The following is a 26,255-nucleotide window of genomic DNA, read 5'->3' as shown; positions in this document are numbered from 1 at the left end:
CCGGGGTCCTCTCCGCCCCGCCGCCCAGCCCCCAGGATCCTGAGCCCGCGACCCCGCGCCTAGCCCTCCACCGCTCACCTCAGTCGCCTGCTCGCGCTTGCCGCCGCTGCTTGGATCTCCCTCCGCTCCGCCTGCGCCCACTTATCGCGAGATATGAGCCGGTGCTCTCTCGAGACCGACTGGAGGCCCGCCATAAAGAACCGAGTCTGCGCGCCTCACCCCCTGGGGCTCCGTGTCCCCACCCGGAGCCGCCCACTACTGTTACAAAAAGCAGAGGTTGGAAATTCTGGTGTAGAAGGACCATTACGGAGAGCAGAGTTTGGAGACTGCGGTACAGAAGGACTGTTACACAGAGCAGATCTCGGAGACTGGGGAGCAGCAGGACTGTTGCAGAGTACCAAAGTTGGAGACTGGGATGGAGAAGGAATGTTACAGAGAGCAGAGTTTGGAAACTGGAGTTCAGAAGGATCTTACAGAGAGCAGAGTCTGGAGACTGTGGTGCAGAAGGACTGTTGCAGAGAGCAGAAGTTGGAGATTGGGGTCCAGAAGGATCGTTTCAGAGAGCAGATTTTAGAGACTGAGGTGCAGATGGACTGTTACAGAGAGCAGAGTTTGGAGACTGAGGTGCAGAAGGACTGTTACAGAGAGCAGAGATTAGATACTGGCGTGGAGAAAAATCATTGCAGAGAGAAGAGGTTGGAGACTGGGGTTCTGAAGACCTGTTACAGAGAGCAGAGGTTCGAGACTGGGTTGCAAAATTCCTGTTACAGAGAGCAGAACTTGGAAACTATTCTGCATAAGGACTTTTATAGAGAGCAGAGTTTGGAGACTGGTTGTCAGAAGTGTATTACAGAGAGCAGAGGTAGTAGACTGAGGTGCAGAAGGATCGTTGCAGAGAGCAGAGTTTTTAGACTGAGTTGCTTAAGGAGTGTTGCAGAGAGCAGATGTTGGAGACTGGTGTGCAGAAGGACTGTTGCAGAGAGCAGAGGTTGGAGACTGTGGTTCAGAAGAATCTTTGCAGAGAGCAGAGGTTTGAGAGGTGTAGAAGGATCCTTGGAAAGAACAGAGTTTGGAGACTGGGGTGCAGAAGTATGGTTACAGAAAGCAAAGGTTAGAGACTGGGTTGGAGAAGGATTCTACAGAGAGCGGAGGTTGAAGAATCAGGTGCAGAAAGACTGATACAGAGAGTATATGTTGGAGACTGAGGTGCAGAAGTAATGTTGCAGAGTACAGAGTTTGGAGACTGAGGTGCAGAAGGACTGTTGCAGAGAGCAGAGGTTGGAGACTGAGTTGCAGAAGGACTCTTACAGAGAGCAGAGCTTGGAAACTGAGGTATGGAAGGACTGATACAGAAAGCAGCGATTGGAGTCTGGGGTGCAGAAAGACCGTTAGAGAGAGCAGAGGTTTGATACTGCAGTAACGGAGGACTGTTACAGAGAGCAGTGGTAGAAGACTGGGGTACAGAAGTACTGTAGTAGAGAGCAGATGTTGGTAACTAGGGTGCAGAAGGACTGTTGCAGAGAGCTGAGTTTTGAGACTGGGGTGCAGAATGACTCTTGCGGAGAGCAGAGGTTGGAGACTGGGGTGCAGAAGGACTGTTACAGAGAGCAAAGGCTGGATGCAGGGTTGCAAAAAGATCTTACAGAGAGCAGAATTTGGAGACTGAGGTACAGAAGGACTGTTGCAGATATCAGAGGTTGGAGACTGGAGTCCAGAAGGATCCTTGCAGAGAGCGGAGTTTGGAGACTTGGGTGCAGAAGGAGTGTGGCAGAGAGCAGATATTGAAGACTGTGGTGCAGAAGGAATGTTGCAGAGAGCAGATTTTAGAGACTGGGGTGCAGAAGGACTGTTACAGAGAGCAGAGGTTGGAGACTGAGGTACAGAAGGACTGTTACAGAGAGCAGAGTTTTGAGACTTGGGTGTAGAAGGACTGTTACAGAGAGCATAGGTTGGAGACTGGGGTTCAGATGGATCTTACAGAGAGCAGAGTTTGGAGACTGGGGTTCAAAACGACTGTTGCAGACAGCAGGTGTTGGAGATGGGGTTGGAGAAGAATCGTTTAAGAGAGAAGAGGTTGAAGACTGGGGTGCAGAAAGCCTGTTACAGAGAGCATAGGTAGGAGACTGGGTTGCAGAAGTCCTGTTACAGAGAGCAGAAGTTGGAGACTGTTGTGCAGAAGGACAGGTACAAAGTGCAGAATTTAAAGCCTGAGTTGCAGAAGGATCTTACAGAGAGCAGAGTTGAGAGACTGAAGTGCAGAAAGACTGGTGCAGAGAGCAGATGTTGGTAACTAGTGTGCAGAAGGACTGTTGTAGAGAGCAGAGGTTTTAGACTAGGGTGGAAAAGGACTGTTGCAGAGAGCAGAGGTCTGAGACTGAGGTGCGGAAGTCCTGTTACAGAGAGCAGAGGTTGGAGACTGGGTGCAGAAGGATTGTTATAGAGAGTAGAGGTTGGATAGAGGGGTGCAGAAGCATCTTACAGAGAGCAAAATTTGGAGACTGAGGTGCAGATGGACTGTTGCAGAGATTAGAGGTTGGAGACTGGGGTGCAGAAGGATCGTTGCAGAGAGCACATTATGAAGACAGGGTTACAGAAGGCCTGCTACAGAGAGCAGAGTTGGGAGCCTGGTGTCCAGAAGGCCTGTTACAGAGAGGAGAGGTTGGAGACTGGGGTGCAGAACGACTGTTATAGAGAGCAGAGTTTGGAGACTGGGTTGCTGAAGGATCTTACGGAGAGAAGAGTTTGGAGACTGAAGTGCAGGTGGACTGTTACAGAGACCAGTGGTTGGAGACTGAGGTGCAGAAGGACCATGCAGAGAGGAGAGGTGTCAGACTGAGGTGCAGAAGGACTGTTTCAGAGAGCAGAGGTTGGAGACTGAGGTGTAGAAGTACTGTTAGAAAGAGCAGAGTTTGCAGACTGAGTTGCAGAAGGACTGTTACAGAAAGCAGAGGTTGGAAGTTGGGGTGCAGAAGGACCGTTACAAAGACAAGAGTTTGGAGACTGCGGTATAGAAAAACTGTTACAGAGAGCAGAGGTTGGAGACTGGGGTGTAGAAGGAATGTTACAAAGAGCACAGGTTGGAGACTGAGGTGCAGAAAGATAGATACAGAGAGCAGAGTTTTGAGACTGGTGTTCAGAAGGACTGTTATAGAGAACAGTGTTTGGAGACTGGGGTGCAGAATGATCGTGCAGAGAGCAGAGGTGTCAGACTGAGTTGCAGAAGGACTGTTACAAAGAGCAGGGGTTTGAGACTGAGGTGTAGAAGGACTGTTACAGAGATTAGAGTTTGGAAACTGAGGTGCAGAAGGACTGTTACAGAAAGAAGTGGTTGGAAATTGGCATGCAGAAGGATGGTAGCAGAGACCAGAGTTTGGAGACTGCGGTATAGAAAAGCTATAACAGAGAGCAGAAGTTGGAGACTGAGGTGCAGAATAATAGATACAGAGAGCAGAGGTTTGAGACTGGGTATTAGACGGATCCTACAGAGAGCAGAGTTTGGAGAGTGAAGTGCAGAAGGACTGTTACAGAGAGTAGAGGTTGGAGACTGAGGTGCAGAAGGACTATTGCAGAGAACAGAGTTTGGAGACTGAGGTGCAGAAGGATTGTTACAGAGAGCAGAGTTTGGAGACTGGGGTGCAGAAGGAATATTGCAGAGAGCAGAGGATGGAGACTGGGCTGCAGAAAAAAATGTTGCAGGGAGCAGATGTTGGAGACTGAGTTGCAGAAGGACTCTTAGAGCAGAGGTTGGAGACTGAGGTGCAAAATTTTGTTACATAGAGCAGAGGTTGGACACTGGGGTGCAGAAGGATCGTTGCAATAAGCAGAGCTTAGAGACAGGGGTTCAGAAGGATCTTACAGGGAGCAGAAGTTGGAGACAGAGTTGCAAAAGGACTGTTGAAGAGATCAGAGGTTGGAGACTGGGGTGCAGTAGGATCATTGCAGAGAGCAGAAATTGGAGACTGGGGTGCAGAAGGATCGTTGCAGAGAGCAGAGTTTTGAGACTGGGGTGCAGAAGGCCTGCTACAGAGAACAGATTTTTGAGACTCTCGTGCAGAAGGCCTGTTACAGAGAGGAGAGGTTTGAGACTGGGGTGCAGAAGGACTGTTATAGAGAGCAGAGTTTGGAGACTGAGTTCCTGAAGGATCTTACAGAGAGCAGAGGTTGGAGACTGAGGTGCAGGTGGACTGTTACAGAGAGCAGTGCCTAAAGACTGGGGTGCAGAAGGATCGTGCAGAGAGCAGAGTTGTCAGACTGAGGTGCAGATGAACTGTTACCGTGAGCAGAGGTTGGAGTCTGAGGTGCAGAAGGATAGATACAGAGAGCAGAGTTTTTAGACTGGGTTTTAGAAGCATCCTACAGAGAACAGAGGTTGCAGAGTTAAGTGCAGAAGGACTGTTACAGAGAGTAGAGGTTGGAGACTGAGGTGCAGAAGGACCGTTGCAGAGAACATAGTTTGGAGACAGAGGTGCAGAAGGATTGTTATAGAGAGCAGAGTTTGGAGACTAGGGTGAAGAGGGACTGTTGCAGAGATCAGAGGTTAGAGACAGGGGTGCAGAAGGACTGTTGCAGACAGCAGAGGATGGAGACGGGGCTGCAGAAGGAATGTTGCAGAGAGCAGAGTTTGGAGACTGGGATGCAGAAGGGATCGTTGCAGAGAGCAGAGGTTGGAGACTGAGGGGCATAAGGATCTCTACAGGAAGCAGAATTTGGAGACCGGGGTTCAGTAGAATAGTTACAGAGAGCACAGGTTGGAGACTGCGGTGCAGAAGAAATGTTGCAGAGAGATGAGGTTGGAGACTGGGGTGCAGAAGGACTTTTGCAGAGAGCAGAGGTTAAAGAATGGGGTGGAGAAGGCCTGATACAGAGAGCACAGTTTGGAGACTCTGTTGCAGAAAACCTGTTACAAAGAGCAGGTGTTGGAGACTGGGGTGCAGAAAAATTGTTACAGATAGCACAGTTTGGATACTGTTGTTTAGAAGGATTGTTGCTGAGAGCAGAAGTTTCAGACTGAGGCTTAGAAGGACTGTTACCGAGAGGAGAGGTTGGAAATTGGGGTGCAGAAGAAGCGTTATAGAAAGAAGAGGTTGGAGACTGGGGTGCAGAAAAAGCATTGCAGAGAGCAGATGTGGGAGTCTGGGTGCAGTAGGACTGTTACAGAGAGCAGACGTTGGAGACAGAGGTGCAGAAGGATTGTTACAGAGAGCAGAGATTGGAGACTGAGGTGCCGAAGGACAATTACAGAGAGCAAAGGATGGAGACTGAGGTGCAGAAGGACTTTTACAGAGAGCAGAGGTTGGAGACTGAGGTATAGAAAGATCGGTGAAGAGAGAAGAGTTTGGAGACTGGGGTGCAGAAGGACTGTTACAGAAAACAGAGGTTTGCAAATGGGGATCAGATGGACCGTTACAAAGAGAAGAGGTTGGAGACTGTGATACAAAAGGACTTTTAATGAGAGCAGAGTTTGGAGACTGGATAGAAGAAGGATCATCAGAGAGCAGATGCTGGAGACTGAGGTGCAGAAAAACTGGTACAGAGAGCACAGGTAGGAGACTGGGGTGCAGAAGAAATGTTGCAGACAGCAGATTTTGAAGACTTGGGTGCATAATAACTTTGGCAGAGAGCAAAGTTTAGAGACTGTGGTGCAGAAGGACTGATACAGAGATCAGAGTTTGAAGACTGGGGTGCAGAAGATTCGTTTCAGAGAGCAGAGGTTGGAAACTAGGGTGCAGAAGGATCGTTACACAGAGCAGATTTTGGTTACTGGGGTGTAAAAGGACTGCTGCAGAGAGCAGAGGTTGGAGACTGAGGTGTAGAAAGATCGGTGCAGAGAGAAGAGTTTGGAGACTGGGGTGCAGAAGGACTGTTACAGAAAACATAGGTTTGCAATTGGGGATCAGATGGACCGTTACAAAGAGAAGAGGTTGGAGACTGTGATACAAAAGGACTTTTAATGAGAGCAGAGTTCGGAGACTGGATAGAAGAAGGATCATCAGAGAGCAGATGCTGGAGACTGGGGTACAGAAGAACTGGTACAGAGAGCACAGGTAGGAGACTGGGGTGCAGAAGAAATGTTGCAGACAGCAGAGTTTGAAGACTTGGGTGCATAAGGACTTTGGCAGAGAGCAAAGTTTGGAGACTGTGGTGCAGAAGGACTTATACAGAGATCAGAGTTTGAAGACTGGGGTGCAGAAGATTCGTTTCAGAGAGCAGAGGTTGGAAACTAGGGTGCAGAAGGATCGTTATACAGAGCAGATTTTGGTTACTGGGGTGTAAAAGGACTGCTGCAGAGAGCAGAGGTTGGAGACTGAGGTGTAGAAAGATCGGTGTAGAGAGAAGAGTTTGGAGACTGGGGTGCAGAAGAACTGTTACAGAAAACATAGGTTTGCAATTGGGGATCAGATGGACCGTTACAAAGAGAAGAGGTTGGAGACTGCGATACAAAAGGACTTTTAGTGAGAGCAGAGTTTGGAGACTGGATAGAAGAAGGATCATCAGAGAGCAGATGCTGGAGACTGGGTTGCAGAAGGACTGGTACAGAGAGCACAGGTAGGAGACTGGGGTGCAGAAGAAATGTTGCAGACAGCAGAGTTTGAAGACTTGGGTGCATAAGGACTTTGGCAGAGAGCAAAGTTTGGAGACTGTGGTGCAGAAGGACTGATACAGAGATCAGAGTTTGAAGACTGGGGTGCAGAAGATTTGTTTCAGAGAGCAGAGGTTGGAAACTAGGGTGCAGAAGGATCGTTACACAGAGCAGATTTTGGTTACTGGGGTGTAAAAGGACTGCTGCAGAGAGCAGAGGTTGGAGACTGAGGTGCAAAATGACTGATACAGAGAGCAGATGTTGGAGACTGGGGTGCAGAAGTACTGTAGCAGAGAGCAAAGGTTGGACACTGGGGTGCAGAAGGACTGTTGCAGAGAGAAGAGGTTGGAGACTGGGGTGCAGAAGGACTGTTGCAGAGAACAGAGTTTGGAGACTGAGGTTCAGAAGAACCGTTGCAGAGAGCAGAAGTTGGAGACTGAGTTGCAGAAGGATTGTTACAGAGACTAGAGGTTGGAGACTGGGGTGCAGAAGGACTGTTGCAGAGAGCAGACATTTGAGACTGGGTGCAGAACACCTGTTACAGAGAGCAGAGTTTAGAGACTGGGGTTCAGAATAACTGTTAAAGATAGCACAATTTCGAGACTGGGTTGCAGAAGGATCTTACAGAGAGCATTTTGTAGACTGAGGTTCAGAAGGACTGTTACATACAGCAGAGTTTGGAAACTAGGTTGCAGAAGGATTTTTGCAGAGAGCCGAGTTTTCAGACTGAGGTGCAGAAAGACTGTTTCAGAGAGCTGATGTTGGATCTTGTTGTGCATAGCGACTGAAACAGAGAGCAGAGTTTGTAGACTGGGGTGCAGAAGGATTGTTGCAGAGAGCACAGGTTGGAGACTGCGGTTCAGAAGGACTCTTGCAGAGAGAAGTGTTTGGAGACTGAGGTGCAGAAGGATCGTTGCAGTGAGAAAAGGTTGGAGACTGGGGTTAAGAAAGCCTGTTACAGAGAGCAGAGGTTGGAGACTGGGTTGCAGAAGGCCTGTTACAGAGAGCAGAGTTTGGGGACTGGGTTGCAGAAGACTGTTACAGAGAGCAGCGTTTGGAGAATTGGTTGCAGAAGGATCTTACAGAAAGCAGAGGTTGGAGACTGAGGTGCAGAAGGACTTTTACAGAGAGTAGAGGGTGGAGACTGGGGTGCAGAAAGAGTGTTACATAGAGAAGAGTTTGGAGATTGAGGTGCAGAAGAACTGTTACTGAGAGCAGAGGTTGGAAACAGGGGTGCAGAAGGACTGTTTCAGAGAGCAGAGTTTGAAGACTGAGGTGAAGAAAGACTGTTACAGAGAGCAGATTTTGGAAAATCGGATGTATAAGGACCCTTGCAGAGAGCAGAGTTTGGATCCTGGGGAGAAGAAGGGTTTTTGCAGAGAGTAGATGTTGGATACTGGGGTGCAGAAGGACTATTAAAGAGAACAGAGTTTGGAGACTGAGGTGCAGAAAGATCATTTCTGAGTGCAGAGGTTTGAGACTGGGGTGCATAAGGACTGTTAGAGATTGCAGAACTTGAAGACTGAGGTGCAGAAGGACTTTTACAGAGAGGAGATGTTCGAGACTGGGGTGCAAAAGGATTCTTACAGAGAGCAAAGGATGGAGACTGGGGTGCAGAAGGATCGTTGCAGAGAGCAGAGTTTGGAGATTGGGGTGCAGAAGGACAGTTACAGAGAGCACAGGTTGGAGACTTGGGTGCAGAAGGACTGTTTCAGAGAGCAGACGTTGGAGACTGAGGTGCAGAAGGATTGTAACAGAGAGCAGAGGTTCGAGACTGGGGTGCAGAAGAACTGTTACAGAGAGCAAAGTTTGGAGACTGGAGTGCAGAAAGCCTGTTACAGAGAGCAGAGTTTGGAGACTGAGGTGCAGACGGACTGTTAAAGAGAGCAGAGGTTGGAGACTGAGGTGCAGAAGAATTGGTACAGAGAGGAAAGGTTGGAGACTGAAGTGTGTAAGGACTGTTACAGAGAGCAGAGTTTAGAAACTGGGGTGCAGATGGATCGTTGCAGAGAGCAGAGGTTGGAAACTGAGGTGCAGAATGATCGTTGCAGAGAGCAGAGTTTGGAGACTGAGGTGCAGAAGGATCGTTACAGAGAGCAGAGTTTGGAGACTGGGGTCAGAAAGACAGTTACAGAGAGCACAGTTTGTAGACTGGGGTTAAGAAGAAGTGTTGCAGTGAGCAGAGATTGGAGACTGCGGTACAGAAGTACTGTTACAAAGAGAAGAGGGTGTAGACTGAGGTGCAGAAGGAATGTCACCTAGAGAAGAGTTTGGAAACTGGGGTGCAGAAGGATGTTACAGAGAGCAGAGGCTTGACACTGGGGTCAGAAGGACTGTTGCAGAAAACAGATGTTGGAGACTGGGGTGCAGAAGGATCGTTGCAGAGAGCAGAGGTTGGAGACTGAGGTGCAGAAGGATCGTTACAGAGAGCATAGGTTGGAGACTGGGGTCAGAAAGACAGTTACAGAGAGCACAGTTTGTAGACTGGGGTGCAGAAGAAATGTTGCAGTGAGCAGAGATTGGAGACTGCGGTACAGAAGTACTGTTACAAAGAGAAGAGTGTGTAGACTGAGGTGCAGAAGGAATGTCATCTAGAGCAGAGTTTGGAAACTGGGGTGCAGAAGGATGTTACAGAGAGCAGAGGCTGGACACTGGGGTCAGAAGGACTTTTGCAGAAAACAGATGTTTGAGACTGGGGTGCAGAAGGATCGTTGCAGAGAGCAGAGGTTGGAGACTGAGGTGCAGAAGGATCGCTACAAGAGCAGACTTTGGAGACCGGGGTGCAGTAAAATAGTTACAGAGAGCACAGTTTAAAGACTGGGGTGCAGAAGAGATGTTGCAGAGAGCAGAGGTGGGAGACTGGGATGCAGAAGGACTGTAGCAGAGAGCAGAGCATGGAGACTTGGGTGCAGAAGGACTGTTGCAGAGAGCAGAGTTTGGAGACTGGGATGCAGAAGGGATCGTTGCAGAGAGCAGAGGTTGGAGACTGAGGGGCATAAGGATCTCTACAGGGAGCAGAGTTTGGAGACCGGGGTTCAGTAGAATAGTTACAGAGAGCACAGGTTGGAGACTGTGGTGCAGAAGAAATGTTGCAGAGAGATGAGGTTGGAGACTGGGGTGCAGAAGGACTTTTGCAGAGAGCAGAGGTTAAAGAATGGGGTGGAGAAGGCCTGATACAGAGAGCACAGTTTGGAGACTCTGTTGCAGAAAACCTGTTACAAAGAGCAGGTGTTGGAGACTGGGGTGCAGAAAAATTGTTACAGATAGCACAGTTTGGATACTGTTGTTTAGAAGGATTGTTGCTGAGAGCAGAAGTTTCAGACTGAGGCTTAGAAGGACTGTTACCGAGAGGAGAGGTTGGAAATTGGGGTACAGAAGGAGCGTTATAGAAAGAAGAGGTTGGAGACTGGGGTGCAGAAAAAGCATTGCAGAGAGCAGATGTGGGAGTCTGGGTGCAGTAGGACTGTTACAGAGAGCAGACGTTGGAGACAGAGGTGCAGAAGGATTGTTACAGAGAGCAGAGATTGGAGACTGAGGTGCCGAAGGACAATTACAGAGAGCAAAGGATGGAGACTGAGGTGCAGAAGGACTTTTACAGAGAGCAGAGGTTGGAGACTGAGGTATAGAAAGATCGGTGAAGAGAGCAGAGGTTGGAGACTGAGGTGCAGAAGAATCGTTGCAGAGAGCAGAGGTTAAAGACTGGGGTGCAGAAGGCCTGTTACAGAGAGGAGATGTTTGAGACTGGGGTGCAGAAGGATTGTTTCAGATAGCACAGTTTGGAGACTGGGGTTTAGAAGGATTGTTGCAGAGAGCAGATTTTTCAGACTGAGTCTTAGAAGGACTGTTACAGAGAACAGAGGTTGGAGTCTCAGGTGCAGAAGGACTGTTTCAGAAAGCAGAGGTTGGCAATTGGGCTGGGGAAGTACCGTTATAGAGAGAAGAGTTTGGAGACTGCGGTACATAAGGACTGTTACAGAGAGCAGACGTTGGAGACAGAGGTGCAGAAGGACCATTACAGAGAGCAAAGGATGGAGACTGAGGTGCAGAAGGACTTTTACAGAGAGCAGAGGTTGGTGACTGAGGTGCAGAAGGATCATTTCAGAGAGAAGAGTTTGGAGACTGGGGTGCAGAAGGACTGTTACAGAAAGCAGAGGTTTGCAATTTGGGAGCAGATGGACCGTTACAAAGAGAAGAGGTTTAGAGACTGCGATACAAAAGGACTTTTACAGAGAGCAGAGTTTGGAGACTGGGTAGAGGAAGGATCGTTGCAGAGAGCAGATGTTGGAGACTGGTGTATAGAAAAATTTTTGCAGAGAGCAGAAGTTGAAGACTGGGGTGCAGAAGGACTGTTGCAGAGAGCAGAGGTTGGAGACTGAGGTGCAGAAGGACTGTTACAGAGAGCAGAGGTTTTAGACTGGGGTGCAGAATAACTGATACGGAAAGTAAAGTTTGAAGACTGGGGTGCAGAAGGACTGTTACAGAGAGCAGAGTTTGTAGGCTGTGTTGCAGAAGGACTGCTGCAGAGAACAGAGGTTGGATACTGGGGTGAAGAAGGGCCGTTGCAGAGGGATGAGGTTGGAGACTGAGGTGCAGAATGACTGTTACAGGGAGAAAAGTTTGGAAAACGGGGTGCAGAAGGATCTTACAGAGAGCAGAGTTTGGAGACTAGGGTGCAGTAGAACTGTTGCAGGGAGATGAGGTTGGAGACTGGGGTGCAGAAGGCCTGTTACAGAGAGCAGACTTTGGAGACTGAGTTGCAGAAGACCTGTTATGAAGAGCAGATGTTGGAGACTGGGGTGCATAAGGATTGTTACAGATTGTAGAGTTTGGAGACTGGGGTTTAGAAGGATTGTTGCTGACAGCAGAGATTTCAGACTGAGGCTTTGAAGGTCTGTTACAGAGAGCAGAGGTTTGAGTCTGAGGTGCAGAAGAACTGTTTCAGAAAGCAGAAGTTGGCAATTAGGGTGCAGAAAGGCCGTTATAGAGAGTAGAGGTTGAAGACTGCAGTACAGAAGGACTGTTACAGAGAGCAGAGTTTGGAGACTGCGGTGCAGAAAGACTGTTAGTGAGAGCAGACGTTGGACACAGAGGTGCAGACGGATTGTTACAGAGAGCAGAGATTGAATACTGGGGTGCAGAAATAGCATTACAGAGAGCAAAGAATGTAGACTGAGGTGCAGAAGACTTTTACAGAGAGCAGAGTTAGGATACTGAGGTGAAGAAAGATCGTTTCAGAGAGAAGAGTTTGGAGACTGGGTTTCAGAAGGACTGTTACAGAAAGCAGAGGTTGGCAATTGGGGAGCAGATGGACCCTTACAAAGAGAAGAGGGTCTAGACTGTGAAACAAAAGAACTTTTACAGAGAGCAAAGTTTAGAGACAGGGTAGAAGAAGGATCATTCCAGAGAGCAGATGTTGGAATCTGGGGTGCAGAAGGACTGTTACAGAGAGCACAGGTTGGAGACTGGGGTGCAGAAGAAATATTGCAGAGAGCAGAGTTTGGAGACCTGGGTGCAGAAGGACCGACACAGAGAGAAGAGGTTGGAGACTGTGGTGCAGAAGGATCTTACAGAGAGTAGAGGTTGGAGACTGCGGTGCAGAAGGACTGTTGCAGAGAGCAGAGGTTAGAGATGGGGGTGCAGAAGGACTGTTACAGATAGCACAGTTTCGAGACTGGGTTGCAGAAGGGTAATACAGAGAGCATTTTGGAGACAGAGGTGCAGAAGAAGTGTTACAGGAGCAGAGGTTTAAGACTGAGTTGCTGAAGGATTGTTGCAGAGAGCAGTGTTTTCAGACTGAGGTGCAGAAGTACTGTTGCAGAGAGCAGATGTTGGATCCTGGGTTGCAGAAGGATCATTGCAGAGAGCAGAGGTTTGAGACTTGGGTGCAGAAGGCCTATTAAAGAGAGCAGAGTTATAAGACTGGGGTACAGAAGGCCTGTTACAGAGAGCATAGTTTGGAGATTTGGGTGCAGAAGGACTATTACAGAGAGCAGAGTTTGGAGAATTGGTTGCAGAAGGATCTTACAGAGAGCAAAGTTTGGAGACTGAGGTGCAGAAGGACTTTTATTGATAGTAGAATTTGGAGACTGAGGAGCAGAAGGAACGTTGTAGAGAGCAGAGGTTGGAGACTGATGTCCAGAGGAATTGTTACAGAGATTACTGGGTAGAGACTGGAGTGCAGAAGGAGTGTTACAGAGAGCAGAGTTTGGAGATTGGGGTGCAGGAGAACTGTTACCGAGAGCAGAGGCTGGAGACTGGGGTGCAGAGGACTGTTGCACAGTGCAGAGTTTGGAGTCTGAGGTGCAGAAGAACTGTTACAGAGAGCAGACTTTGGAGACAGGGGTGCAGAAAGACTAATACAGAAAGTAGAGGTTGGAGACTGGGGTGTAGAAGGACCGTTACAGAGAGCAGAGTTTTGAGACTGCTGTAGAGAAGGACTATTACAGGGAGCAGGGTTGGAGACTGGGGTTCTAAAGGATCATTGCAGAGAGCAGATGTTGTAGACTGGTGTGCAGAAGTATCTTACAGAGAGCATAGGTTGAAGACTGAGCTGCATAAGTACTATTACAGAGACCAGTGGCTGAAGACTGGGGTTCAGAATGATCGTTGCAGAGAGCAGAGGTTGGAGACTGAGGTGCGGAATGATCGTTGAGGAGAGCAGAGGTTGGAGACTATGGTGGATAACGATACTTACAGAGAGCAGATGTTGGAGACTGGGGTGCAGAAGGACAGTTACAGAGAGCACAGGTTGGAGACTGGGGTGCAGAAGAAATGTTGCAGAGAGTAGAGGTTGGAGACTAGGTTGCAGAAGGACTGTTACAGAGAGCAGAGGTTGTAGACTGAGGTGCAGAAGGACTGTTACAGAGAGCAGAGGTTAGAGACTGGGGTACAGAAGAACTGATACAGAAAGCAGACTTTGGAGACTGTGGTGCAGAAGGACTGTTGCAGAGAACAGAGTTTGGAGACTGGGTTGCAGAAGAATATTACGTAGAGCAGAGTTTAGAGACTGCAGTGCAGAAGGATTGTTACAGAGAGCAGAGGGTGGCGACTGGGGTGCAGAAGAATCTTACAGAGAGCAGAGGTTAGAGACTGGGGTGCAGAATAACTGTTGCAGAGAGTAGAGGTTGAAAACTGAGGTGCAGAAAGATCGTTGCAGAGAGAAGAGGTTGGAGACTGGAGTGCAGAAGGCCTGTTACAGAGAGCAGAGTTTGGAAACTGGAGTGCAGAAGGCGTTTTACAGAGAGCAGATGTTGGAGACTGGGGTGCAGAAGGATCGTTGCAGAGAGCAGAGGTTTCAGACTGAGGTGCCGATGGACTGTTACACAGAGCATAAGTTGGAGTCTGAGGTGCAGAAGCACTATTATAGAAAAAAGAGTTTGGCAATTGGGGTGCAGAAGGACCGTTACAGAGAGAAGAGATTGAAGACTGCGGTACAGAGAGCAGAGTTTGGAGACTGGGGTTCAGAAGGACCATGGCAGAGAGCAGAGGTTGGAGCCTGGGGAGAAGAAGGATCAATGCAGAGAGCAGATGTTGGAGACTGGGATGCAGAAGTACTGTTACAGAGAGCAGAGGTTGAAGATTGAGGTGCAGAAGGATCATTACAGAGAGCAGAGGTTGGAGACGGGCGTGCAGAAGGATCTTACAGAGTGCAGAGGTTGTATACTGGGGTGCAGAAGAAATGTTACAGAGAGCATAGATTTGAGACTGGGGTGCAGAAGGACTGTTACAGAGAGCAGAGGTTAGATTCTGGGTTGCAGAACGACTGATACACAAAGCAGAGTTTGGAGAATGGGGTGCGGAAGGACCGTTACAGAGAGCAGAGTTTGGAGACTGGGGTGCAGAAGAACCGTTGCAGAGAGAAGAGTTTTGAGACTGAGGTGCAGAAGGTTTTTTACAGAGAGCAGAGGTTGGATACTGGGGTGCAGAAGGACTTACAGAGAGCAGAGTTTGGAGACTGGGGTGCAGAAGGATGTTACAGAGAGCAGAGTTTGGAGACTGAAGTGCAGAAGGACTGTTGCAGAGAGCAGATGTTTGAGACTGAGGTGCAGAATGATCGTTTCAGAGAGAAGAGGTTAGAGACTGGGGTGAAGAAGGCCTGTTATAGAGAGCAGAGTTTGGAGACTGGGGTGCTGAAGGCCTGTTACAGAGAGCAGAGGTTGGACACTGAGGTGAAGAAGGACTATTATAGATAGCACAGTTTGTAGACTGGTGTGCAGAAGGATATTATAGAGAGCAGAGTTTGGAGACTGAGGAGCAGAAGGACTGTTACAGAGAGCAGAGTTTGGAGACTTGGTTGCAGAATGATTGTTGCAGGGAGCAGAGTTTTCAAACTTAGGTGCAGAAGGACTGTTGCAGAGAGCAGATGTTCGAGAGTGGGGTGCAGAAAGAGTGTTCCCGAGAGCAGAACTTGGAGACTGGGATGGAGAAAAATTGTTGCAGGGAGCAGAGGTTGTAGACTGGGATGCAGAAGGACTGTTATAAAGAGCAGAGGTTTTAGACTGGGGTGCAGAAGGCCTGCTACAGAGAGCAGAGCTTTGTCACTGTGGTGCAGAATGATTGCTGATAGCTTGTGAGCCTCTTTCTGGATACCTTCTTTTCCGCACAGTCCATCAGGCCCTCTCTCCTCACCCTGCTCTTTTTTGGCTTTATGAGCACCTGTGACTTCCACAGTCACTCTAAGCCATGACTCCCAGGCCTATCTCCTGGGAACCTGTCCCGCTGCCTCCTGGAATCTCCTTGGGGAGACCCCGATGGTACCCAGACTCCAGGCCCATCCTTCTTTCCTCCTTTCCTCTACCCAGACATGCTCCTTCTCATTTTTTTTTATGTTTTAATGAGTGATCCCACTGCCACTCAGCTACCCCACAGACCAGGTGCCCTCTTGTTTCCTCGTCACCAGGATTTTAAAGTGCTCCACCCAGGGCTCCTCTTCAGAGCTTTTCCCCAAGCTCCAAATGTCACATCTTCACTTACCAGATATTTCCTTTTAATCTTGTTTTGGCACCCGATTACTCTCCCAGACGACATGAAGGAATTCTAACTGAAGCACATGGACTGTAGAGACTATTATGGCTTAGAAATAAGGTATTCCCCCACCAAAAGCTCAGGGTCAGCCACAGTTGCAGTGTTATGAGGTGAAATGATTAGACTGTGAGACTTGTGACCTAATCTGTGGATCCATCCATTTTGTGGGTTAATTATCTGAAAGGCCCACTCTACTGAGAGGAGTGTGGGCAGGTGGAGTGTGGCTGGGGACATGCCCTGGGGAACTACATCTTGTCCCCTGCGAACTGTCTCCTCCTGACCCCTCCCCCACCCCAACCTTCTGGCTGCCATGAGCTAGGGATGCTTCCCCCCTTGTTCCCTTCCACCTCGGCGTCCCACCTCATCTCAGGCCGGCAGCAATGTGTCAGCTGGCCCCAGACCAAACCTCCAAGCCAGGAGGCCAGAGTGCATCTCCCCCTCCGGGTTGTTCTGGTCAGGCCTGTGGTAACTGTGGCAACCGTGGACTGACCCAGGGAGTAGGTGTTATGAGTGGATTGGACCTACAACCGTTTCCTAAATCCACAGATTCTGTCATTTTCAGAGCTCAAGCCATTTCCTTCTGGATGGCCTCTTTCCAGCCTGCCCTCACATATAATGCGGTCTACTAGTGATTATTGAGATTCTCCAGCCGTCCTGGTCCTGCCCATTTGCACACCACAGCTACCTCTTAGGCAGCCAGACCCATGGACCTCCTGCAGCCCACTGAGGAGAGAAGAGAGATTTTCTGAGGACCCTGTTAGAAGTCCACTCTTATTTTTTTTTTAAAGACCACACTCAGAGGGCATGTTTCAGGCAGTCCTTCACATGCGTCTTTGAGAAATCAGACTCACAATAATTTTTGTGATTCTCTCCCAGGCTCCAATAACCACCGCTCTACTCCCTACTTCTCTGAGATAAACTTTTTAGCTTCCAAAAAGAAGTGAAAAACTGCTATTTCTCTTTATGTGTCTGGCTTATTTCACTTAATATAATGTCTCCCATGAGCTAGTTTTAAATAGAAACTGCACAACAAATTCTTTTATGTCAGATTTAAATTTTATTCTGAAGAGATAATTCAAAATTGTCACATATGTTTATGTAGGAAAATGTTCATTAAAATATTTATAGGACTGGAGATGATCTGAATGTTTAGCCAAAGGGGAGAGATTAAGTTTATTTAAGAGAGATGTAAGTTTATTGATCATCTCAATAGATGCAGAAAAAGCATTTAACAAAATATAGCACCCCTACCTGTCAAAACAGTAGAAACACTAGGGACAGAAGGAACTTTGTAAAAGCATTGTAAAAGCTATATATGCTAAACCCAAGGCAGCATCATTCTAAGTGGAGAAAGGTTTAATGCATTCACTCTAAAAACTGGAAGCAGACAGGGTGCACTCTCTTTCACCACTTCTATTCAACTTCATCATTGAAATTGCCAGAGCCATTGGACAAAAAAAAAAAGAAATTTAAGGTATACAAATAGGTCAAGAAGTATTCAAATCTCACTCTTTGCTGATAGGATCATGTCATCTTCTTAAATTTTTTATTAGAGCATAATAGTTATACATAGAAGTTGGGTTGATTTGGAAAAGATCCTACGTGCATGGAATCTGATTTACTCCATTCAGTCACCACCCCCCATCTCTCTCCCCTTCCAGCCCCCATTCTCCTTTCTCTACTGATCTTTCTTTAGGTCATTTATCTGTTAATTTCTGACTGGTGCTTTCTACATATGCATACAGGTGCAGTCCCCTGTGGTAGACTTCCATGTGCACATAACATGATCTGCGTAAAGACCTTTCACATTCCCTCCCTTCACAAACCTTTACGCCCTCTCATTCTCCTTCTACTCCACTGATCTTCCCTGTATACTTAAGATAGCCAGTCCAACCCCTCTTCATCAACTTCTTTCCTCTATTTTGCTCTGGCCCTGATAATTTCAGCATTGTACAGGAATAGTTAACTTCTGCCTTTCCGAACACAGAGATCAAGATTGATGTAAAATGAGAAAAACTCTACATAGGAAAACACTGAAGGCAACACCTACTGCTTCTGCAGATGATGACTCTGCTTTGTAAATTTTTTTCTTAACATTTGCAATGAAAATGAACTTCTCAAAAATCCTATGTTTACATAAAAGGACAAAAGGAGACAGAGATTACTGAGACAGTGAGAAATGACTTCACACCATGATGAGGTCGAATAGCTTTCTGTTGGATTCTAGCAATTCTCTGGTTACTCCCACCCACCATCACCCCTGCAAATGTGTGCAGCTCCATGGGTCTGATTCCCTGAGACCAGTCCCACAGATGATCAGTCTCCAGGCTGCTTTTCATTCGATATTATTTGCCATGTTGCTGCAGATTAACAAGCCTGTTTGGGGTGCTCTCAGTCCATTCTCATCCTGGTCTCTTTTTCTCTGTTTTGTAGCTATGACAGCATTGGAAATGAGCAATCAATCATTTGTCACTGAATTCATCTTCTTGGGATTTTCCAACCACTCCAACCTACAGGGATGGTTCTTCCTGCTCTTTCTGGTCATTTACCTGACCACTCTCCTGGGGAACATGCTCATAATAGTGACCACCACGGTCAGTCCTGCTCTCCACACTCCAATGTACTTTTTCCTCAGCAATTTAAGCTTCTTGGACATCTGCTACAAATCCACCACCCTCCCAGTACTGCTGATGAACTTCTTCTGGGAGAAGAAGGCCATTTCTTATGAGGGCTGCCTTTCCCAGATCTTCTTCTTGGTGACACGTGCTGGCCCAGAAGGCTTCTTACTGGCTGTGTGGCCAGTATGACTGTGTTAGCCAGGTCTGTGTTAGCCTGGTGACTGGGTCCTGGCTATGTGGGCTGGTGAATTTGGTCACACACATGGTGCTCGCCATCACACTCACTCTGTGTGGGCCCCACCAGATCAGCCACTTTCTCTGTGACACCCCATTGCTCCTGAAGCTCTCCTGCTCAGACACCTCTGTCAACGAGTCAGCGCTCCATGTTGTCAGTGCCACTATGGGCCTGAGCCCCTGCCTTTTCACTGCAGGCTCCTACGCACTCATCATGGCGGCCATCCTGGGGATTCCCTCTGCCCAGGGCAGGAGGAAGGCCTTCTTCACCTGTGCGTCCCTCCTCACTGTCGTGGTGGTCTTCTATAGAACAGCCAACTTCCACTATGACAGGCCCAGAGAAGGCTGGACACGGACACCCTGGTCTCTGTGCTCTTCTGTGTGGTGACACCTATGTTGAAGCCAATCATTCACAGCCTGAGAAGCAACGAGGTCCAGAGTGAATTGAGGAAGCTGCCTAGGAGACAGACTGTATAGTGAGATTAGAACTAGATGATGGTTTCATTCTAGGAAATGTCTTAGTTGTAGAAATATGTGAACTCTTCAGCAGCAAATTACAAGAGCGCTCTCTCCATACACAGTGTCTCATGACCACTGTGGTGCCCCAACCAGGGGAAGCACACTGTGCTAAGTATGGTGACCTCACCTGGGTTCTCTAATCCACAGGTATTTCAGAATATTTTTATTACTTTTCTCTCCAAAAAAAGCTTATACCCAAAGCAGTCAATCTCCTTTCCCCCAATATTGCAGTTCTAGCCAACACTAGTGAATGTGAAGTGCTATGTGCAATGTGACTTGACTTGCATTTTCCTAATGGATCTTGATTCTAAGTTTTAAATAAACACCATTTCTGTGTTTCTCCTTCACATGTGGAAAGACCCATGTATACACTCGAGTTTCTGTGGATATTTTTAATGAAGTAATACTATATACGCCTTTTGGATCTGACTCCTTTCACTTAGGATGTTTGCAATTTTCAGTTATATTGTAGCTTGTATTAGTATTTTAGTTTATTCCTCCTTATTGTGACTGATTTTTATCTTATAAAAATGCCGCATTTCTTTGTTCATTTTCCACTGGATAGTAATTTTTACTTTGTGTCTGTGTGGTGTCGTACTGCAGATTGAACCCGGAGCCTCCTGCACACTAAACAATGTTCTACCAGTAAGCCAGAGCCCAACACTTTTAAAAATTTTGTTTTTAGACAGTGTCTTGCAAATTTGCCCAGGTTGTCCCTTAATTTGTGATCCTCCTGCCTCAGCTTCTTGAGTAGCTAGATTACAGACCTGCCTTGTCATTTTCACTTTTTGACTAATATGAATAAGTTTAGTATATATAATATGAACATTATATATAATATGAAAATTATATCAACATTCATGTACAAATCATTGGTGGACAACTTTTTTATTTATCTTGAGTTTGTAAGTAGGAGTGGAAGAGGTGGATCATTAACTCCATATTTAACTTTCTGAAGAAGTTCCAGATCATTTTCAGACTAGTGGAACCAGCTTACCATATTATTAAGAGTGGTGAATAAAGCTTCTGATTTCCTCACTCCCTTAACAACACATCATTGTCATTCCTTTTATTGTGACGACCCTGGAATATGTGAAGTGCTTCATCAAATGTGCTTTAGCTTTGCCTTTCCCTAATGGCTAATCATTCTAAGATCTTTTAGGAGTACTGTTAATGTGTCTCTCCTAAGCATGAGGAAAACCCCATTGTATTATGGGAAATTTTAAGTTTTAGAGACTTACCTCTTTATCTAATACTTTTATTATTATTTTTGTGCAGTAAAATACTACAAGACTTTCAAGCATGTTGTCTTTTCTTCATCTGTGCCCGAAAGAGCTGTTCGATGACTCTTTTTTTTTTCTCCTACTTTTAAACTCCATAGCAAACAATTTCTTCACCAGGTCATGAGCATCAGCAGGATCATAAAATTAAGGGGCACGAAGTCATAAAGGGTTTGGTAAGGGATCAGCCCTTAGCAGGAGTGGATCAGCTGAAGATAGTGGGGATGCTTTTAATATTGTGGCTTCTGATATCTGTCCATCTGGCAAAGTATGTAACATGAAGGAAAAACTTAATATGCCGTGCGAAATCCATCCCAATAAGTGTACACCCCCCCTGAGTCCTTCTCTCCCTAGTGGGAAAGGAAGGCAGTCTTGAGGTTTCAGCCACCCACAACTTCTTAGCAGAAATCTCACTCTGAACTTCGCTCACCCACATCCTAGAAGAGAGAGGACGCTGATCTTCTCGCTGCATGCTGGGAACAGGTGATTGCCAAGACATTAATGAATCCAACAGCGAATTAACTGCTCTCCATTGTTGCAGTTGAACTCAAGCCATTGCCCTTGAGTTGTGTTTGCACATTGAGGAGTCCCAGAGCAGCTGCAGAGGAAAGGCTCGTTGCATATTCCCAACAGGTCAGCCCCAGACCTCTATAAATGTCCATCACAGGAAAATGAATTGTGAGAGATCAGAGGATTTTGACTCATTCATGAGGCCACAGATATGCGACAGGCAACTTTCAGAATAACAGGTCCGTTTGTGGTGAATGGAGACCAACAGCCAGTTTTACCAAGAGCTTTCTTTGCAGCCCAGGTGCTAGTATGGAGAGCAGCAAGGGCCACACCAAAACCAGAAATCTTCGCTTCTGTGAGAGTTGCTGGTAAGTAGTTTAATTACCATCACAATTTTCAAAAACACTATCCCAGAATCAGGATATACCTACACCTTAAAAACATATTACAGAATATTGTACATATTTTCATTACCATTTTGATGGCATTTATGTAATGACCTATCATAGCACCTTTTCTATGTGTGTCTAAGTTTCCACAATACTACTTGTATTGCCAGAGTAGAAATAACTTTAGAGGTTATCACAAAACCTGAGGAATTTCGCATGATGCCTCCAGTACTGGAAGAAAACCCAAAACATAACCAGAAACCCTGGGATGCCTAAATTTCTTAAGTGAGATGATGTGTGTGGAAAATTACTTATGGTAAACAATAGATAATGCTAAGTGTTAATCCTCTGCTTTTGATGAGCAGGACAAAAAGGAATAATTTTTAGGGAGAAAGTATAGGGACACATTCCCAATTTATTTTTAGGGAGAAAGTATAGGGACAAATTCCCAAGCAATTTACTGGGCAACATGAAAATTGGATTCAAAAATTTTAATCATTGCTTGTGCTATTGAGATCAAATAGGAATCATTGTTTCCCTGATGTGCATAAGGGTTTTCATGATCACACCATTCTTTCTCATTTTGGTCATGCCCATTTTTTTTTTTTCATTTGAGGAAATGAATCCCTAAGGTTAGTCAGCAAAACATTTCATTTATTGCCAAAGCAAAAAAAAAAAGTTATTCTTTTAAGACTCTAGACTTATTTATTTTATTTTGTTTATATTTAGATATTAAAATTAGTTGTTCTTAACTGAAGCACTGACTTTCTATTGAAATTTAAATAGTTTAAGCTTCTTAAGTCCCTGAGATTTGAAATTTTAATGAAAGCTGTGTTGGCCTATTAATCATGTGCAATGAATTATTAGAACCAAAGACAAGAATGTCTGGGCATTTAAGATAATAAGACAGTTTACTAATATATGGTATTATCATCAGGTAACAAAGTATCACTACAAATAAGAATTATTACATGATAAATTTTCTGAGTCAATTTCTTTTTTGTTTCTTAAATCATAACTGTTAATACACATTAAATGTACAAATTAATGTACATTATGCAAATTAAAGGGATTCATTGATGTTTCCCTACTTGCATTAATATATTGTGCATTAATTTCAATTCTTTTTTCTGCAAAATGGGGATAATAGGTTATCTTATAGGTTGTTGTGTAAACAAAATAAGTTAATGCATGTAAAAGTTTTATAGGCATTTAATAAGTGTTAGGTATTTTTATCTAATGTGTGTCTCTATTCGTTACTCAATTTGAAAAATCCTGATTGGATTCAGGTATGTAAAAATTCATCTTTTCAAAGAAATTCACTGAGTTTTGATAGAATGGATTATCCGAAATTCAATCTAATTTTTACAGAAAACATGCCACTTTTAAACTACATTAAACAAGGTTTTTAAAGTCAGGCATTTATGTGTATTGAAGCAATCTACGAAGACTCACACTCGAATTGTTTTTCTATGAAATATGCCCTAGATGATTATGATGATTATGGTTATTATTATTGCAGAGCAGAGGGTTCACTATTAAGTTGATCTAATTCCTATGCTGCATTATATAAATTCTAAGGAGCAAGTATATATTGTGTCACAAAGTGTCATTCATGAGTTATGATTGTTAATAATGGATTCTAATGGTGACCATGATGATGATTCAATCTAATGTCCTACATTAATAAAAAGCATAGAGGATAAGAAAAATTGTTTGGGTATCATCATTCACCCTACCCCACACCTGTGACCTACAAGAAATTAGCCAGTAAAACCAAGGAAAGACTTATATGTAGATAAAATTATATAAACATACATTGGGAGATTTTTTTAATGCCCAATGAAATTGTCCTCCTGAACTGACCTTTATATTTAAGACCTTTACAATAGCAGTATGCACAACTTCAGAGATTGTACTTTTAAATCCCTGAACATTTACGTTTAGTTTTCTCTTTTACACATCCACAGACCATGTACCAATTTCCCATAGTAAAATCTGCTGGAACTGCCTTCTATGTGGAATTTTATTTCTTTTTTGGAAAACATCTAGATATCTACCTATAAAAGAGATTGTCATATTGATCTTTTTGATACGGGGAGTTAAAAAAAGTACATGTCACTGATTTCTAAATGACTTGAAGTTCATCAAGGTAGTTGATAGAGAAAACAGAGAACGTAAGAAATGTCAAGTACATGTAGCTTCCAGCTCCATTTCAAAGTTGATTTATTGTAAATCAATGCTAATAAGGTAACCTCTTGTTTAGGGAAATTATTTAGAGAATGCGATACCTACAACTGAACTAGATAGTGTGGTGTTTTTAGTCATTTCTGGATAAACTTTTACTACAATTTTCGTGAACACCAAGTATCACAAGAATTTCTACTTTCTCTATTTCCTTCTCTACTTTCTCTATTCTCCTGGGGGATTTCATTTTCAGCTTTGCTGTAACAGTTGCCTTCAAGACAATGACTCCCAAATCCACACCTGCAGTTCTAGGCTGTCTGTGAAGGGCATTTCCACTTGATTATTCCACAAATAACTCACATTCAACATTACTCAAATCAAATCCACCAAAGCCTCCTCTACATCTGCTATTCCTCACATATTCCTGTTTTCCTGAGTGATCCCACAAGCTGGCCAGCCTGCCAAAACTGATTTGTTGTCTTTACCGTGTCCTCTTCAACTAGGACTTTAAAGTTCTTCATATCCTTCTCCATGAGGGCTTCAGAGATTTTCTCCCACCTTCAACACAACACGTCTTCAGATACAGACCACTTCATTTTGATCTTGTTTTAGCACTCAGATCACTCTTTTGAACTAAACAGGTGAGTCTAAAACCTGGGAAACCAGGTTTCACAGTTATGGACCCCTGCTCTTTGGACTCACACCCACAATTACATGAGTGGGTCTATCTGCGTGTTCTAGACCTAGAGATCTGATGATTTTCTAAAACCCAGTCTATCTCCCTCCAGATGTCCCTGTTTTTAGTCTGCACTCACCTGAAAGAAATTTATGGTCCCCTATTGTTGATACTCTGCAATCATTGATGTCCATGCTCATACCCAAGCCTGGCTTCCAGAGACACACCTGGGCTCTCTGGTGGCCCATGGCATGGTGGGGGGTGGGACGTTTCCCGAGGTTTCTATTGCCAAGTACCTTGCTTAGAAATCAGGCCTGACACAGCTTCACAGAGCCTAGTCCTGGCCCCATAGGCTGATACCCTGCCACCTCCCCTGAAGTAGCAGGCTCCTCAGAATGACCCAGGGCTTGGCAGCATCCACTGGTACTATCCCACCAGCCCCTTGAAGCCTAGCTGGAGTCTCCATAGAAACAGGGTACATCTCTATGGAAATGGGCTCGCTCCTCCCTTCCCAGTGTGATGCAGCTCTCAGAGAAGCTCAATAGTGAGGGTCTTTCCATTTATAGCAATTAGCATAACCAAGTGTTCTGAGCTTGCTGAGCCTTAGATGGCAGATTCCTGCTATATTCTTTGAGATTTCTGCCATCAATGTTGCCTGTGATGCCAACTTGCCATCCCACTAACTATAAGACAGTGTTCTCAGTCAAGACCAATCCCACAACCAATAACACACACACACACACACACACACACACACACACACACACATGCACACGCCCATCCATCATGGTGAACAAGGCTTTGTATCTGTGATACAGACCGAATGCACCCACCAATCACTTTCACTGCTTCAAATAGATCGTGATCAGGAAACAACTGATGTCACTTGTAAAATGTGATATGTCCTGGACTATCACTGTGGTAAAAAAGAAGTAGAGAAATGCAAAAAATGGCAGAAAATACTTAACCTCTTAGAGACATATAAAAATATTTAGATGTGGTTCCAACCAATCTTGAGTTAAAAATCATCTTGAAAAAATGCTTTCACTTCTGTTTATCAATTTACTTACTTACTTACTTACTTACTTACTGCAGTACTGGGGATTGAACCCAGTGGCACTCTACCATGAAGCTATATCCCAAGCCCTTTCAATTATCTGGGGCGGGGGGCCTTGCAGAGTTTCAAATTTATGATCCTCCTGCCTTAGTCTCCCAAGTACCTGGGATTACAGGCAGGTACAACTCTTCCCCATTAATTACTTATTTTTAAAATAAGGCTATTTTTAAAAATTGAACTATAATTTGTACTCAAAGAATGCACAGATCTAAAGTGTACAGGTTTATAATATTTTACATATATATGAACTACCAAAAATCAGGATACAAAACATTTCCATCATTTTAGAAAATTCCTTCATGCTTCAACTGATATCACCCCTGAGCTCCAAAAAAAAAAAAAAAAGACCACCATTATTACTTGACCATTATAGCTCTTTTGCTAATTTTTGAAGTTTATTTAAAGGAAACATAGAGTATACATTTTGTATCTGGCTTCTTTCACCCAGAAATTTTTTTTTAGATTTGTCAATGTTATTAATGTTCCAGTATTTGTGTTTCTAAAGTAACTGAATTATTCCACTGCATGATAAACTGTGATTTGTCTTCTGTCATTCTGCTGAAGGCATAATATTTGTTTGAGTTATTATGAATCTTTACACAAGAATTTTTGTGAACTGTGCATTAATTTCCTTGAAAATATGCTAGGAATGGGATTGTTTTGAATAGAATAACTACATATTTAACTAAATTAGAAATTACTAAATATTTTTGAAAAGTAAGTATATAGACTTCAAATTTCACCTTGAGTATCTATTGAAATAGCTAGAAAGCATGTTGTTTTCATCATTATAATAACCAAAAAGAGCAATAGAAAATGCAAATTAATGACTTTCCTTGACTTTATTAGGGATGAAGATTATAAGGCAAACAACTAACCGAAGTCTGGGGAGAGATAAGCAACCAAAATAATCAAGGCATTTTCTTAACTATGGGAGAACCCACTAGATACATAGGAGTTTATTTATAAAAAAAAAAACTCAAATAAAAAATAGTTAATGGATTGCTAAATACTAAGTATAGACTGTTTTAAGAGCATAAAGACCCAGAGGGCTATAGACATAAGATGTTTGTATTTTTTCTTTTTCTTCATGGATTCCACCAAATTCTCCCAGGAAAATA

At 44.9% G+C, this 26,255-nt stretch overlaps 2 long non-coding RNA genes across 2 annotated transcripts; both read left to right on the top strand.

Annotated features, from left to right (window-relative positions):
- The first annotated feature begins 177 nt into the window (after positions 1 to 177).
- On the top strand, positions 178 to 20,275 carry LOC144369093 (uncharacterized). The gene is made up of 2 exons (XR_013428547.1): positions 178 to 276; positions 18,038 to 20,275. It is a non-coding gene; the product is annotated as an uncharacterized LOC144369093 (long non-coding RNA).
- LOC144369094 (uncharacterized) lies at positions 6,195 to 9,371 on the top strand. Its single transcript, XR_013428548.1, has 2 exons — positions 6,195 to 7,550; positions 7,593 to 9,371. It is a non-coding gene; the product is annotated as an uncharacterized LOC144369094 (long non-coding RNA).
- Positions 20,276 to 26,255: the final 5,980 nt, after the last annotated feature.

The sequence above is a fragment of the Ictidomys tridecemlineatus genome, chromosome 12 (assembly GCF_052094955.1).
Source record: "Ictidomys tridecemlineatus isolate mIctTri1 chromosome 12, mIctTri1.hap1, whole genome shotgun sequence".
Taxonomy (NCBI): domain Eukaryota; kingdom Metazoa; phylum Chordata; class Mammalia; order Rodentia; family Sciuridae; genus Ictidomys; species Ictidomys tridecemlineatus.
Note: the sequence above shows the minus strand (reverse complement) of the source record. Positions and strands in the feature narration are given on the sequence as shown.